At 35.1% G+C, this 15,378-nt stretch overlaps 1 pseudogene; it reads right to left on the bottom strand.

Annotated features, from left to right (window-relative positions):
• Positions 1-12,454: 12,454 nt before the first annotated feature.
• LOC145067612 (mannitol dehydrogenase pseudogene) lies at positions 12,455-12,829 on the bottom strand (annotated as a pseudogene).
• Positions 12,830-15,378: the final 2,549 nt, after the last annotated feature.

Raw genomic sequence — 15,378 nt, 5'->3', positions numbered from 1 at the left:
CTCTAATTTTCTTTTAAAAGCATAAACTAAATCGATTTTTTCTGGCTATGAAACTGGGGATGTCACAGTTTTCACATAATAATTCTCAAATAAATGTTTTTTCGTTCGATGAAGAAACAAATTCACATTCCTTTTCAAGGCAAAACCGATTTTCGAATGGAAATCAAATTTTCAACAATCATTAGTTGGATATCAAAAGCGCTTTCAAAATTGATTTCAATCACATTCAAAAGCAGTGTTTTCAAATAAAAATTTTAAAAAATTGAATGTAAATGGGAAGAACACTTATTCACTTAAGCCTCAACAACCTAACTTTCCCTATCATCCTTCGAAGAAGCCAAGTAATACTTCGTTTTCCAAAGGAAAAACAGATGTCAAAAATATAAATCATTGGTTAGAAGGAAAACGAAAAAAAAAATATCAAAGTGGGAAATTCTCTCAAAAAGAGATCAGGTATGCTTATGAAAGCTACTTGAATGAATCCTCAAACGAAAGCTCATCATCCAAGGAATCGAATCCATCGGTTCGACAGTGGAGAGTTGTTCCAAAAGCAAAAATGATGAGAAACGAACTCAGGAGAAAAAGGCAAAAGTCAGGGTTAAATCGAAACCATCGAATGATTACATTTATGTTCCCTTAACTAACAAAGTGGACCAAATTGATAGTTTAAAATCGAAAGTTCGTAATTGGGTTTTAGGTTCATCATTTCACAATGTTTTCCAATCTAATCACCAAGGACCCAAAAAGCCTTGGGGACCTAAAATTTTCCACTAATTGCATGTTTTGAGTGACGAGCAATATGATGACAAATGGTATATCGATAGTGGTTGCTCTCGTCATGTGACTAAAAGGAAGGAAAATTTGAGAGATTATCAAAGCTTGGAAAATGTTGGTGTGGTTAAGTCTGGAAACAACAACAAGTGTCATGTCAGAGGTTATGGTAAAGTTACGAATGAAAATTCACTGTTAATAGAGTAGCATATGTCGAAGGTCTCTAACACAACCTGATAAGTGTTTCACAACTTGTTGTGGGCATTGGTAATCAAGTTGTTTTTAATGAAGAAGGAAGTGCGATTTTGAATAGAGAAACAAAAGAAGTATTGCTCAAATCAAAAAGAAAAGTGGACATGTTTACCCTTGACATCAAACCCATTGTTGGTGTTCCCTCGGTTTGTTTACTTTCGATAGATTCATCTGACATCAATTTCCTCTGGCATCGAAGACTATCTCACCTGAATTTTCAAAATCTTAACAAACTGGTGGTAAATGATCTTGTTCATGGTTTTCCAGTATTAAAATTTGATAATGATTTTTTATGTGCAGCTTGCGAACAAGGGAAGCAACGTAGACACGGTCATCCAAATGTCATTGATTTGAAGATAGTCAAACCTTTAGAACTTCTTCATATTGACCTTTGTGGTCCTTCGACTGTTGAAATCCTCAACAAAAGAGGTACATCTTGGTTATTGTTGATGATTTTTCTAGGTTTACTTGGGTGTATTTTCTTTGTTTAAAGTCAGAAACAACTCAAGCAATGATTGATTTTACCAAGCACATAGAAGTAACTCTGAAGAAAAAGGTTCGTAAGATCAAGAGTGACAAAGGTTCAGAGTTCAAGAACAATGGTCTTGATTTGTTCGTAACTAACAAAGGAATTTCGCATAATTTTTCCTCTCCATACACACCTTAACAAATTGGTGTTGTCGAAAGGAGGAACAAGTCTCTTTGTGAAGCGGCAAGAACAATGCTGACATATGTGAATCTTCCACAATATCTTTGTGTTGAAGCGGTTTCGACATCTTGTTTTACTCAAAATCGATCTTTCATTCACCATCGATTTAATATAACCCCATATGAAATCATTAACAACAGGAAACCAAATGTTAATTTTTTCATGTTTTTGGTTGCGGATGCTTCGATATGAATCTTAAGGTTAATCTTTCAAAATTTCAGTAAAAAGATGATGAAGGGATACTCTTGGGACAGTCTCAAAATTTGGTTGCATACAGGGGGCTAAACAAACGAACCCGGAAAATCGAAGAAACTTTTAACCTTAACTTTGACGATTATTATGTTAAAAGAGTCGAAAAGCATTTTGAACAACGACCAATATTTAATGAATTGAATGATAAATCTCAAAGTTTGAATTCATTAGATTTTGATTATAATGTATGTTTTGGTGTTCCTGACAGGGCTATCGATGCATAAATTCATGATGATGATAATCGGGTACCTGAAGCATCGAAATATTCTGATGATTTGACTGTTACACAGGATATTGCTGATTTAAATTCTTCAACAAATTCTCCAACAAATATCGAAAGTATGATAGTATTATCCAATGATCAAGTAGAGGGGGACACCTGAGTTCGACGAATGAGGTTGAGGGGGATCATACCTTCGAAGGGGAGCAACATCAACTGGAAGTTAATGTTGATGGGGAGCATCCTAATAATGATCCAATTGTTGAGGGGGAGAAAATGGATCTTTACCAAATACTTCGAATGTTCAAACTGATATTTTTTTATGACATGACTGATAATATGTCGAATGTAGGAGAAGGTTTGGAAACTGAAGAAATGTTCGAAGATGCACCATTGGAGTTTGATCCTGCATATCCTCCTTATGGATAAGTGGACTCGAAGTCATCCCAAAGAACAAGTTCTTGGTGATCCTCGCGATGGAGTATTGACAAGAGCTCAACTGCATGCAAAGAATGAGGTACTTAGTGATCATCAAGAAATTTTCATGTTCAATGTTTTCATTTCCAAAATCGAACCTAAATTAGTAAAATCTGCTATGGAACATCCTGATTGGGGTGTTTCTATGCAATCTGAACTTGCTGAATTTGAAACAAACAAAGTATGGTGACTTATTCCAAAACCAGATGATGTTTCAATCGTATGTTTAAAATGGATTTTCAAAAATAAAACTAATTAAGATGGAAATGTTGTTTGAAACAAAGCTAGGCTAGTTGTTAAAGGGTACTCGCAACCAGAAGGTATAGATTATCAGGAAAGCTTCGCCCCTGTCGAGAGACTTGAGGTTGTTCAAATAATTTTTAGCCTATGCAGCACACAAAGATTTCGATGTTTACCAAATTGATGTCAAGTGTGCATTTTTAAATGGTGAACTCGAATAGACAATGTATGTCGAGCAACCTCCAGGTTTTAAAATTCTCTGATCATTGTTACATTTTAGATAAGGCTGTTTATGGGTTAAAACAAGCTCCAAGATCCTTGTATGCAACTCTTACCACATTCTTATAGCAATCAAAATTTAAACAAGGATAAGTTGATCCCACTCTCTTTCTAAAGAAATTTGGGAATCATCTCATGCTTGTTTAAATTTATGTTGATGATATTATTTTTGGCTCAACTGACCCTGCTTAATCAAGTGAATTTGAGAATCTTATGAAGAGTCAATTTGAGATGAGCATGATGGGGAAAATCAAAAAATTTCAAGGATTAAACATTCGTCAAAGTAGAGAAGAAATCTTTATCAATCAAGAGAAATACTCTCGAACTCTACTCGAAAAGTTTGAAATAACGAATAGCTCAAATCTTGAAGTACCGATGGCAGTTGGAACGAGATTTTGTCCTTCGTTGGATAAGTTGACTGTTGATATCAGAATATACCGAAGCATGATTGGTTCATTATTACTTCTAATAGCTAGTTGACCTGATATAATGTTTTCTGTATGCAATTGTGCTAAGTACCAATCGAATCCCAGGGAACCTCATATCACATCTGTCAAAAACATTTTTCGCTATCTCAAAGGAACAATTTCGTTAGGATTGTGGTATCCTTCGAAAACAGGGTTTTTCATTCAAGCTTTTTTGGATGATGACTTGGGTGGTTGTCAACTTGATCGAAAAATCAAAAGTGGTGGATGTCAACTTTTGGATGGGAAACTTGTGAGCTGGCAATCAAAGAAACAAACTTGTATTTCGATTTCCACAGCAGAAGCAGAATGTGTTGCTGCTGCAGCTTGTACTTCTCAAATCATTTGGATTCAAAGTCGACTGCATGATTATGCAATCAACATAAAGAAAATTATGTTGTATTATGACTCACGAGGTGCTATTCGCATCTGTCATAACCTTATGCAACATTCAAAGACCAAATAGATTGCAGTTCGTTATCACTTTATCAAAGATCATGTTGAAGAAGGCAAAATTGAAGTTCACTTTGTCAAGACAACATATCAGCTAGCTGAAATCTTTACAAAACCATTGGATGAAAAGAGTTTTCTCTGAATTTTGTCGGACTTATGCATGCTAGATTTGAATGCTGCTCCATGTCTAAATTTGTTATAAAGTCGAGTGATGTCTAATTCTAGTTGATCCATTCAAAGGTTACAGTTCACTATTCAACGTTCGACACACTTCGCTTTCAACATTCCTCTGAACGATTCATCATATGCTTCGCTACTTCATTCCGAGAGTTATGTCGATATATTCATTCCTTATGTCGATACTTTCATCTTCGCTAGTATGGTACATTTCATTTTTTTTCTTTTCACACAAAACTCAAAAATATCAAAAAGATTTTCTTATTTTTGTCATTTTCATTCAAAAATAAAAAAATATATATATCAAACCGATTTTTTTTTATTTTTTGTCATTTTCATTCAAAAATCAAAAATATCAAAAAGATTTTCTTATTTTTGTTATTTTCATTCAAAATTCAAAAAGCCAAAAATATTTTTCTATTTTGGTTGGTTAACATGGTTGTGAAGCTTTCTAGCGAAGATCTATTGTGGAACATGTTTTGCAGCTCTAAGGAAAGGTATATATTTGATACTTTGTACTAGTTAGATGTCCCTATAAGCATACTGCAGCATGTCGACCCAAGCCTTCATGGCTCAATGTGTTTTGAAGCCTTAATGGATTTCTCATCATGAGGATTCCTTCCTAATCAGGCTATATTCACATTGGTCCCTGAGCTGCCTTACTCTTCTCAAATGAGTTAAGAGTTTACTACTTGGTCCACTTATAGCAGAGGTAATTTCGATTTTCTAACCAATCTTTTTCATCAACTATTGTAACAAGATCACACACAATGACATATGCCCAAACCAACTAGGATTTAGGCATGTCTAAATTTTGTGTTTATGATTTGGATTCATGAGACCATGATGAAAGTGAAACCCATCATTTCTAAATCTATAAGGAATTGACGGTGAACTTTTAGTTCAAGATTTTAACAAAACATTTGTTTCTATACCTTTCGATATTCAAAATCATATTCTTTCATTTTAAGTGGTCTTGATAAAATGTTCGCCACCCATGCCATTTTTACTCAACAAGATCCAACAATTAATATTTTCTTTGAATATGATTTCTGTTTGAATATCAATTCGATCCTTATTTAAATGAAAATTTTCCAAGTCATACTTGTCACTGACTACATTGGTTAAACAAGTAATTTTGTTTACAATTTTACAAACTTATGTTGAGTTGTGATTTGTAACAAAATTTTAGCAAACACACGAAGCCTGATAAAAGAAGCCCTTTGACACTCCTCTATGAGTATTCGATTGTTATTCACCAGAAACCACACATGATGTTCCCCATCTCTCTTGATGTGAACAAAGTGATCTTTGCTTGGGATCTTATTGCTTTATGCTGAATTTTCATTGAAATCACAGATAAAAAAAAATTATCTTGATCTCATATCATTTGTTGGCACACATAAGCACACACCGAAATTCTTGAGGTTCTGAGTAATACCAACTCGGGCTGATGATTTCGAAAAGTCTGGCGTATGACTTTGCTTTTCAACCCAAAAGAGAAAGAGCCTTGCCACCATGCCGAAGGTTTAATAACGGTTCTTATCCTATTCGTACGAGTGAACAGACTGAGTGATGTGACATTCTGGTTACCTTGCGCTTTTCAAGGAAAAAGTAATCATCATTGTTCAAACGTGGCTACTTTTACAGATAATTGGTCCAGTTTTCATGGTGACATGTGGTTTGCAATTAATGCTTAACCACTTCAAATTCAAATCGGGCCTTATGTATAAAAGGGTTTTGGGGTCATCTCCTTACAACTTTACGCGATAAAATTTTCCCCAAATTTGTTCTGTTCTCTCAAAATCTTTCAAACCCTAACAATGGCGGCTGTTCATGATCATGTTGATCCATCCCAAACAACAAACGATATTACTTCTCAACCTTTAATGAAGATTCAAAGCACTAACTTATGAGTTCAACCGTATGTTTCTTAATATCCTGAAGAATTGAAGATGCTTGTTGTCTCTCTGAATCACTATGTATTGTCTACAACAATGTCAGCTTCTTTTTCTGTGTCGATGACATGGTTACATCTTTCTGGTTCAACTGCAGTGTTCCACAAGACAATCAATGTGGTTATCTTTCAGTTAACTAATGAGAAGAAGTTCAAGTTAACCAAGAAGATGTTTGCTCCAATTTTGAATGTTCCTATTGTCTAACCGTTCTATGAGGTGACGATGAATAGTTGCTTCACATGTTCAATGAAATGGGTTATCAACCTCCTCTCACAAAGATAAGTGATTTCAAGAAATCTTGTTTGACTTGTATCTGGAATTTTTTGTTTGGTATTTACCTTCGAAGCTTGACAAGTCGAAGTGTTGGATTAGATAAGGAAAAATTGGAAATCTATGCCATGCTAGCAGTTATCTACTATGATTTACCAATTAATTATGTAACTCGGTTATGAGAAGAATTTGCCAAAAGCATTGCCAACACGAATGTGGTTCATGGAATATCTTGTGCTCGATACTGGAGTCTAATTTTGAAATTTTCATATAAAAAAGGAAGGTATTGTTGTTCCTAATGATGAGCAGTAGGCTGAATTTTCTCTTTATCAACATTCAAAGATAATGGAGGATAATCCAGATGAGTTTCCATCAGTTGCACACATCCCAAATGCTATGCTTCAAAATGTGGATCCTACAAATTCCTTGTTGGTGGCCTATCTTAAAACAATCAATCCTTCGATTGAAACTGGTGTGTTGTTACCAAAAACTGTTGGTGGAACTTCCAAGAAAAACAAAGGTTCCAAGAAGGGCGTTAAGTCCAGTCCATCAAAGTCTATTCCTAAGCAAGTTGAGAAAGTTGCTATAGTTTCTCCAAAGAAATTTGAAAAGGAAATTACCAAGCCGGTTGTCGAAGATACTTCTACACATGCAAAGGAGATTGTACCTACGAAGTCTGGGGTACTTAGAAGATTAAAGAAAATGGCTCACATTCCTCATCATTCACCAGAAAGGCCAAGTGGTAAAGACGCAACATCCACGATTATCACAAGCCATAGATTAATCGAAAATGAGTTGTTATTCAAGAAATTCTTACTCCTGTATCTCCTGCATCAAAGAAAAGAAGAGCTGAAGATATGGCAAAACACATATCCAAAAAGAAGAAGACAGTGGTTATCGATTCTATGGATGATGTTGTTCCAGGGTCTGATTTTGATGACAGTGGTAAGTCGAATTTCGAGGAGATTGGAAGTCCTGGTGGCTCTATGAAAACATCTAATGTGGACACAACCACTAATTAAGGTGATCATGCGAAACAATCCACTCCTGAGCAGACTATTGTCACACCACCCGGAGTTTCGACTGTCAAATCAGTTTCTGAGGAGGTTCAAACTTCAGGCATCACTGCAAACATATCTGATATGGATGCAAATGTCAACAAGGGTGATGGAGTGTTGAATAACGAAGCCCAAGGTAATCCTAATCTCATTATTTCCTCTTCTTTCTAAACATCTACCATTGACACTTCTACTTCTTTACCACCATTCCATACTCCTCTTTCAACCACCTTACCTCGATCCATACAATCACCAACCTTTGAAAACATCATAAATCAACCCATCACTTCTTTATTTCCATCACAATCAACTGAAGGCCCCAAAACAATTCAAGATGATGAAACCACTAAAGATGTTGAAATTATGGGATCATTTGATAACATTGAATTTGATCCAGAAGAGGAAAATATTCCTGATCATATGTTAATGTCTGGTACACAATTCAAGATTCTCAACAGGATTCTTAACTCTTTATTGCAGTTTCAAGCTGATGCAGGGGGTCGAAATTATGTATCTGGGATTAAAGTGGATGTAATGCTCAAGCTCAAGAGTTTTGACTGCAATCTGGAATTGGATCATTTGGACAGGCACAATGAAAATTGTGTACAGTCCCAGTCTTCGAATTTCAATCATGAGCTTAAGGATTTGAAAGCTAATGCAAAAGAAAGGCACATATTGTTTGTCCAAGATGTTAAAAAGGTTCTTGAGGATGTCAACTTGAAGATTAAGGAACTCAAGGTTGATATGGCGAAGGAAGTTGTAGCTCTTTCTCATGATTATTCTTCTCTTCACACCAAGGTGGATATAATCGCTGATGCTGTTACAAATGTAGTTAAGTTGTATCGTTCATTACTTCCTAAACTTGATAAGAAGGCTGAACTTGATGTTAAGAGTTTTACCAAAATTAAAGAGGCGTTGAACAATCTAAAGACCTTAGTTTCAAAGATAGGTTGTTCCTCATCTTCGTTGATCACTCCAGAATCTTTATCTCAGAAGTTTATGGCTTTGGAATCTACACTCAAGACTGAATTACCTCCACTTGCGAAGCTGATCAATTTAATGCCAACGGATGCCCCACTTGTTCGCATAGGGGTGTAAGGGGGAGAAGGAGTAAGTGTTGGCATGCGCATGGGTTTGAAGGCCAGTATGGGAGGAAGTGATTCTTCGAAGGATGAAGGTGATAAGAAAGTAGTTAGGTAAGTTATGTCTACTCAAATTCCTACTTCATTGCCAAAGACATCTATGACAACTGCTTCAACAATAACAACAACAACAACAACAACAACAACAAAAAGGCCAATAACGAAAGGTGATGTGATAGGTTCTGGTGTTGGAGGATCAAGCCCTTCAAAGCCACCTCCATCAACGAAAGAAATGAAGAATAAAGGAAATGGTATTTCTACAGAACCAACTGCTGAAGAAAAGAAGGTTGCCATTGAAAAATAAATGTAGATGCAAAGACAGATTTAAATCATTCTTTGACAAAGGGAAAATAACCCTCCTGGTCTTGAAAATGGTGATCCTTCGAAGCATTTTTGTTATGAAAACATCGAAGCCCAGGTTATAACAGGAGAAATGCAAGATTTTGAGAAACTACCAAAGAAAAGATTTGCAACTGAGAATACAGATTTCAATCAGTTAGATTTTCCGATCAACAAAATGATGTTCTTGTCTGAACAATATCAAATTGCTGATAAGTATAAAGACAAAGAAGAATTTAACGGTTGAAGTTTCGATTCCATGCAGTTCTTGGAAAAAGGGAGGAGGAGATATGATCCTTAGTCAAGATAGTTCGTGTTCTGAACATCTCCAAAGATATTTTGTTCAAGGGTGTTGTAGAATTATCGCTATCATCCAGTTCAAGCTAATAATGTAGCATTCGATTTTACGGTTGCAGACTTCCCTTTGATGAATCTTCATGACCTGATTTGTGTTGCAAGAATTTTGAAAAGTGTTGATGTCTCGAAGCTACAAATGACAAACAAAGAGGATTTCTTACTTGGATTTGCTCACATCAAGTTGTTTATAGACAATTATTATGATTGTCTTGCATTAATCGATGTCGAGTTAGCCTTGGCCTTGGGAAAACGGATCACAGTTCCCCTATCCATGTTGAAAAGTCAAGCTAGTTTGAAGAGTTATGAAGATGGGGAGATTTGTTTAAAGCCTCTTGGGATTATGTTTATTGGTAAAAATAAGAAAGGGAATAACATGAAATTTTTGTTTCAAGCATGTTATGTTGAAAGATATACCACACCTCATTATACAAACCTACTTGTTCGAATGAATAGTTGTGCAAAGAACAATGATGGTGACAAAGCTGAAATTCGCAAGGTAGTTAACTGGCATTCAGAGATTGAGATTCAAAGGGTGATACATCAAGTTGCTCAGATACTAATGACTTAGATTCGACACTTCTCACAAAGGAGGTGAATGTTGAGGTCGAAAGTGGTTGTGAGATGTCGAAATCTGTCTAGGTCATTTTGAGTATCGAAAGCTAGTTTGTTTGTTTATTATAGGGCATATTATATCGAAGCTTTAGAGTCTGAGTCCCTTATATTTTTTGTACGCTTTCTTTATCCCAATATATATGGGATGAATACTAGAGTTAGATGGTAGCTTTTGCATTCGACTTGTACCCTCTGATATTTCTCCGTATTTCCAAAAAGCATAATCGATCCAATCAAATTATATTTAGATCTTGTGTTCTTAATTCTTTCTTTACTTTGATCTCGTATAGCATACTCGATTAAATCACAACTACAAATACTAAAATAAAGTTTTTGCTTTCGATCCTTTTTCCATTCCCTTCATCAAATGGTGGAACTTTTTTTACCTTGAGATGTATTGGCTTTTATAGGTTGAAGCTTTTGGAGATGGCGATGCATCGAAAAGGATGGAGATGGGGATATAGAAAACACAAACACATATAAACCTACAAATTAAACTAAAAGGCAGCAATTTCAAAAATATGAATTTTTTCTCAATTCTGCATACGATTTCGCAGATAGCATCCACGTCTGCGAAATCGCCTAGCCTAAATGACCAACCATTTTTTTGGATAAATATTTTTTCTGCAGTTGGCCATGGTAGCTATATGTAAAATTCATGACTATTTTGATGAACTACTTAATTTTTTTGCATGAATAAGATTACAAAAAAGAATCGAGTGAAGCTCAACTTTTTATATTGTTGAGTAATTTCATTTGATAATATCTTCAAATGTCTCGAATCCTAACTAGAGTTTTTGATTAAATTCACAATCATTTTTCCATTTCATAATATTTTTATGTGAACTAAGTTAGTTCACATGATAAAAAAAAAAAAAAAAAAAAAATAGAGGTAGTTAATCAGCTTGTGTTGACTTTTCTTAATAAAAGTATTCGGTTCATAATTTGGATATTATTAGAAAAACAGAGCTAGTTAGTTGGATATTTCCAAATCCACACAGCCTTGCATGAATTACATAGTACAATAAATTCAGTAAAATTAGAGCAGGAATAAAAAAAACAAAATACAAAGAAAAAAAATTATCTTCTTAGAAACAACAAAAACAGTCGAGATTTACTTCTTTCATTTATATTTCAACTAAATCTAGAACCTCTGAAGCAACAAAAACATACTAAATTTATTTTTGGAAATCATTTGATACATGATCACATGAAACATTTTTTGTCAAAACTAAATTCCTATTTTTGCAAGAACATCAGTCTCTACCTTGTTGCAATGAAGAAAATCAATACATAAATGATAGTATAACTTTTATTAATGCAAAAAAACTGCAACTACCACCCGATAAAAAGGTCCCATTAATGACACCAAAGTGGATCAATAAATAAAGGAGAAAATATTAATCTAGCCAAATATACTAATTACCTATCTAAAATTAGCTAAAAAAACACATTAGCCAAAATTAGACCATGAAATAGTAGATAGGTTAGGGTTGACTACGGTCAGCCTTCGAAAACTACTCTTTCGTCGCAATGGTTGACTACGGTCAACGAGGGTTGACAAGGTCAGCCTTCGAAAACTACTCTTTCGTGGCCCGTCTACTGTTTTGTGGCTCATTGGCCCATAGTATATAATGTCTTATTTTTCAGTTTAGGTTACTTTTCCTCATTTATTCTTCCATTGTCTACTATTTTCTCTCAATAGAGCACCCGAAGAACAACGAGATACGTCCATTTTTAATCAAAATTTTACCGTATTGTTGATTAGGAGTAGTTTTGTATATGGGGATAACTTTTTTTTTTTGAAAAAAACCAAAAAAAAAAATTAAAACTGTGGGTTTCTTGTACAAGTCCACAATGCATAAAACAGTAGTTTTTTAACCCAAAACCATAGTTTTCATTAAAAAAAGAAAAAGAAAACTGTAGATTTAACCCAAAACCGTAAGCTACGGTTTGGGAAACCGTATTTTTTAGGGAGAAAACCGTAGGTTTTAAAAAAACCTACAGTTTTATATCTTCAAAATGAAAAAAAAAAGTTATTTTTATATTAAACACGAAGCAGTAGACGAATCAGCGAAACAGCAGACGATTCTAAAAACCTACGTTTCGTGGGCTATTTTGGGACAATTCCTTATTTTTGGCTAAAAATGGTTAATTATTTTCTTAATTTAGCTAGATTAGTAATTAGCCTATAAATAAATGGATAATGCTAATCACTTATTAAGTATGGGAGATGATACTTCCACGTTACTTTTTTATTCATCCACATATTTCTAAAAGCAATGGACAATTATGCCCCTCATATTAATTAATACATTCGCTTTCAACATTTCACCTACGGTCTTTGTTGAAGGTCTTCAAGGAGGGTTTCAAGGAATGGTGAAGTGCTGATGGCAGTAGTGAATTTGCCACATTGATCACAAATCAATACCTTACATCAGATTTCAAAATCCTTTCCATGGCTGTGTTCACATAATCTATCAGTATCACCTCTACATCTATCGTGATCCCATGCTCTGCTGCAAAATCAAGCATCTCTTGAGTCTCCTTCAACCCACCAATGTTACTACCACCAACAATCTTCCCCCTATCAAAATCCATAAATTCCACCACTTTTATCCAATTTGACAATTTCAAAAGCTTATAGCAAAACACAAAATACTTACCCATAATCAAAGAAAACGCTACTACTTCAAGTGACTTCTCTGGTGCACCAAAAAGCACAAGCTTTCCTTGAGCTTTCAGTGCATTCAACAATGGCGCAATTATGAGTTGCAGACACTGTGTCGATGATGCCATCAAGTATACCCGAAGTATATGAGAGGGCTGTAAGTGGTGATTTCGGCACATAGAAGCGGTGCACCGACATCAAGCAGTAAATATTCCGGCCACGGGAGGACGAAATGTTAATCTGAGACCATGTGATCGGAGCTTTGTTCCATCAAATTTGGGAACATAAGTGAGAACCTGTTTAGCAAAGTATTGTTCTAAATCAATAGCACAATTTTCACATGATTTACAAGATCCCACCAAGCATCCAACCCCAACTTTGTCTCCGATTTTGAAATTTTCCACTTTGCTGCCTACTTACGTCACTATACTCACAATTTCATGCATGTATCATGAGCAAAAATGAGAATGTATCATGAGCGAAAATGAGAAAATATTTGTTCGAATCATACATACAAAGAAGAAATAAGAGATTCAGTGTTTTGATTCGTAATTTCGTAACCAAGGGTAACTAGGTAAGTGGTAATTCCCCATTCGTTCTTGATAAAGTAAAGATCTGAATAGCAGATTCTGCAATACAGAACTTTGAACCGAATATCTTTCTCCCCAGTAGCTCTGTAAAAAGATATCTTGGCTATTCATCAAATCATTTTCGGAAGAAACCAAGACAAAGAAACCCAAGGTATCAAACTTTAAAACAATAGAAATACATGAAGGGTATAATTGTAAACTTACTTTAAAATTCGTGGAAACATCAAAAGCTTCCGTGGAAATATCACTACCCATTAAGTATATTCAGATGAAGTTGGCCATAATAATCATAGTAATTATAAAAGTTCGGGGTGTCTGATATAGAAGTAGCAAAGAAACAACAAATGATAGACGCATATTTACTTTTTTTTTAACCGGCAAATATATATATATATATATATATATATATATATATATATATATATATATATATATATATATATATATAAATAGCAAGAAGCTATAGGTCAATAAACAAAAGTACAAAAAAGGGAAAAAACATAACAGCTTATCCAATACTAACAAGAAAACGGATTGTTGCACCAATCTAGCCATACATAAGAACAGTTTGACCTCCTGTGTTTTATCCATGTAAAAACCCATTCCCATACTGTTGCAGTTGTCGGGCACTGAATTAGTGCATGATTATTGTCCTCTTCTTCGATTTCACAATATTTACATATGACAGAACTGAGATTAATGCCTCTTTTTTGCAATGCACATGCAGTTGGTATACTGTTTAGAGTTGCCCTACACCCAAAGCATAAAGCTTTGATTGGGACCTCCTGAATCCATTCGATGATTACGTCTTTAGGTTTTGCCTTTGCCCTATCGATTTTTCCCTCAGCACATTTACGTAGTATGTCCCGTCACCGAAGGTGCCACAAGTCCACCGGTCTTGTCTATATCTTGGATGGAGTTCTAATTTTTCTGTCAACTCCATGATTTCATGTATTTGGGAAGTGGATGATGGGTTCGACTTCCAATCTAATAGCAATTATGTATATAATATGTATTTTAATTATTGTAAACGTGTGTATTGATGTAGTCAAAAGGTTAATAGTTATCGCATAGGATCAGGAGCGTATATCTCACTCTCAACTACTCTCATACTTGTATTTAAACAATGGTTGGCTGTAAATCAAAATCATTAATTGAAATCTATTTTCCTTTAATGCTATTATGTATATAATATGTATTTTAATTATTGTAAACGTGTGTATTGATGTAGTCAAAAGGTCAATAGTTATCGCATAGGATCAGGAGTGTATATCTCACTCTCAACTACTTTCATACTTGTATTTAAACAATGGTTGGCTGTAAATCAAAATCATTAATTGAAATCTCTTTTCCTTTATGGTATCAGAGCTAAGGCTCAATTTGCACAAAGTTTCTTCTTTTCTCCTTTCATGGCTACCGGAACTGCCAATCTTCTCAATTTGGCTACCACCACCGCCCCCACTCTCAATTTTCAGATTCCCCCAATTACTACTAAATTGGATCACAAAAACTTTGCCTTATGGCGCACCAATATAATGTCAGCACTAGATACGTTTGATTTGGAGGATTTTGTGTTAAACCCTAAGCCTCCGAACGAGACTGTTGATGTTCCCGCTGTTGCAGCGATACCAGCCACTGCCATCGCACCTGCTGTTGCTGCGGTTCCTGCTACAACCATTCCAAATCCGGAGTATACCACCTGAAAGAAACGTGATAAGTTTGTTTTACTATGGCTAAAATCCACACTTACTAATCATGCATCTGCTCTTGTTGCTCATTCTACCTCATCTCGTGACGCCTGGCAGAAATTGAAAAATTGTTTCAAGCCCAGACTAGGGCATGTCGAATGCAGTTGAAAGTTCAATTGCAAACTCTTGCAAAAGGTTCTATGACCATGCTTGAGTACATAGAGCGAAAACGCTCCATCTCTGATTCTTTAGCTGAAAATCTTCATCTTGTTGACGATGAAGATCTTATTGGATACATTCTGAGTGGCTTAGATTCTTCCTATGGGAGTTTTATTACAGCATTTATGATGAAATCAGAAGTTCTAACGGTTGATGATCTTGTAGGGTATCTATTACAGG

The sequence above is a fragment of the Lactuca serriola genome, chromosome 8, assembly GCF_051521515.1.
Source record: "Lactuca serriola cultivar US96UC23 chromosome 8, Lser_US96UC23_V15, whole genome shotgun sequence".
NCBI lineage: Eukaryota > Viridiplantae > Streptophyta > Magnoliopsida > Asterales > Asteraceae > Lactuca > Lactuca serriola.
The sequence above is the reverse complement of the archived record's forward strand: the minus strand, read 5'-3'. Positions and strand labels throughout refer to the sequence as shown.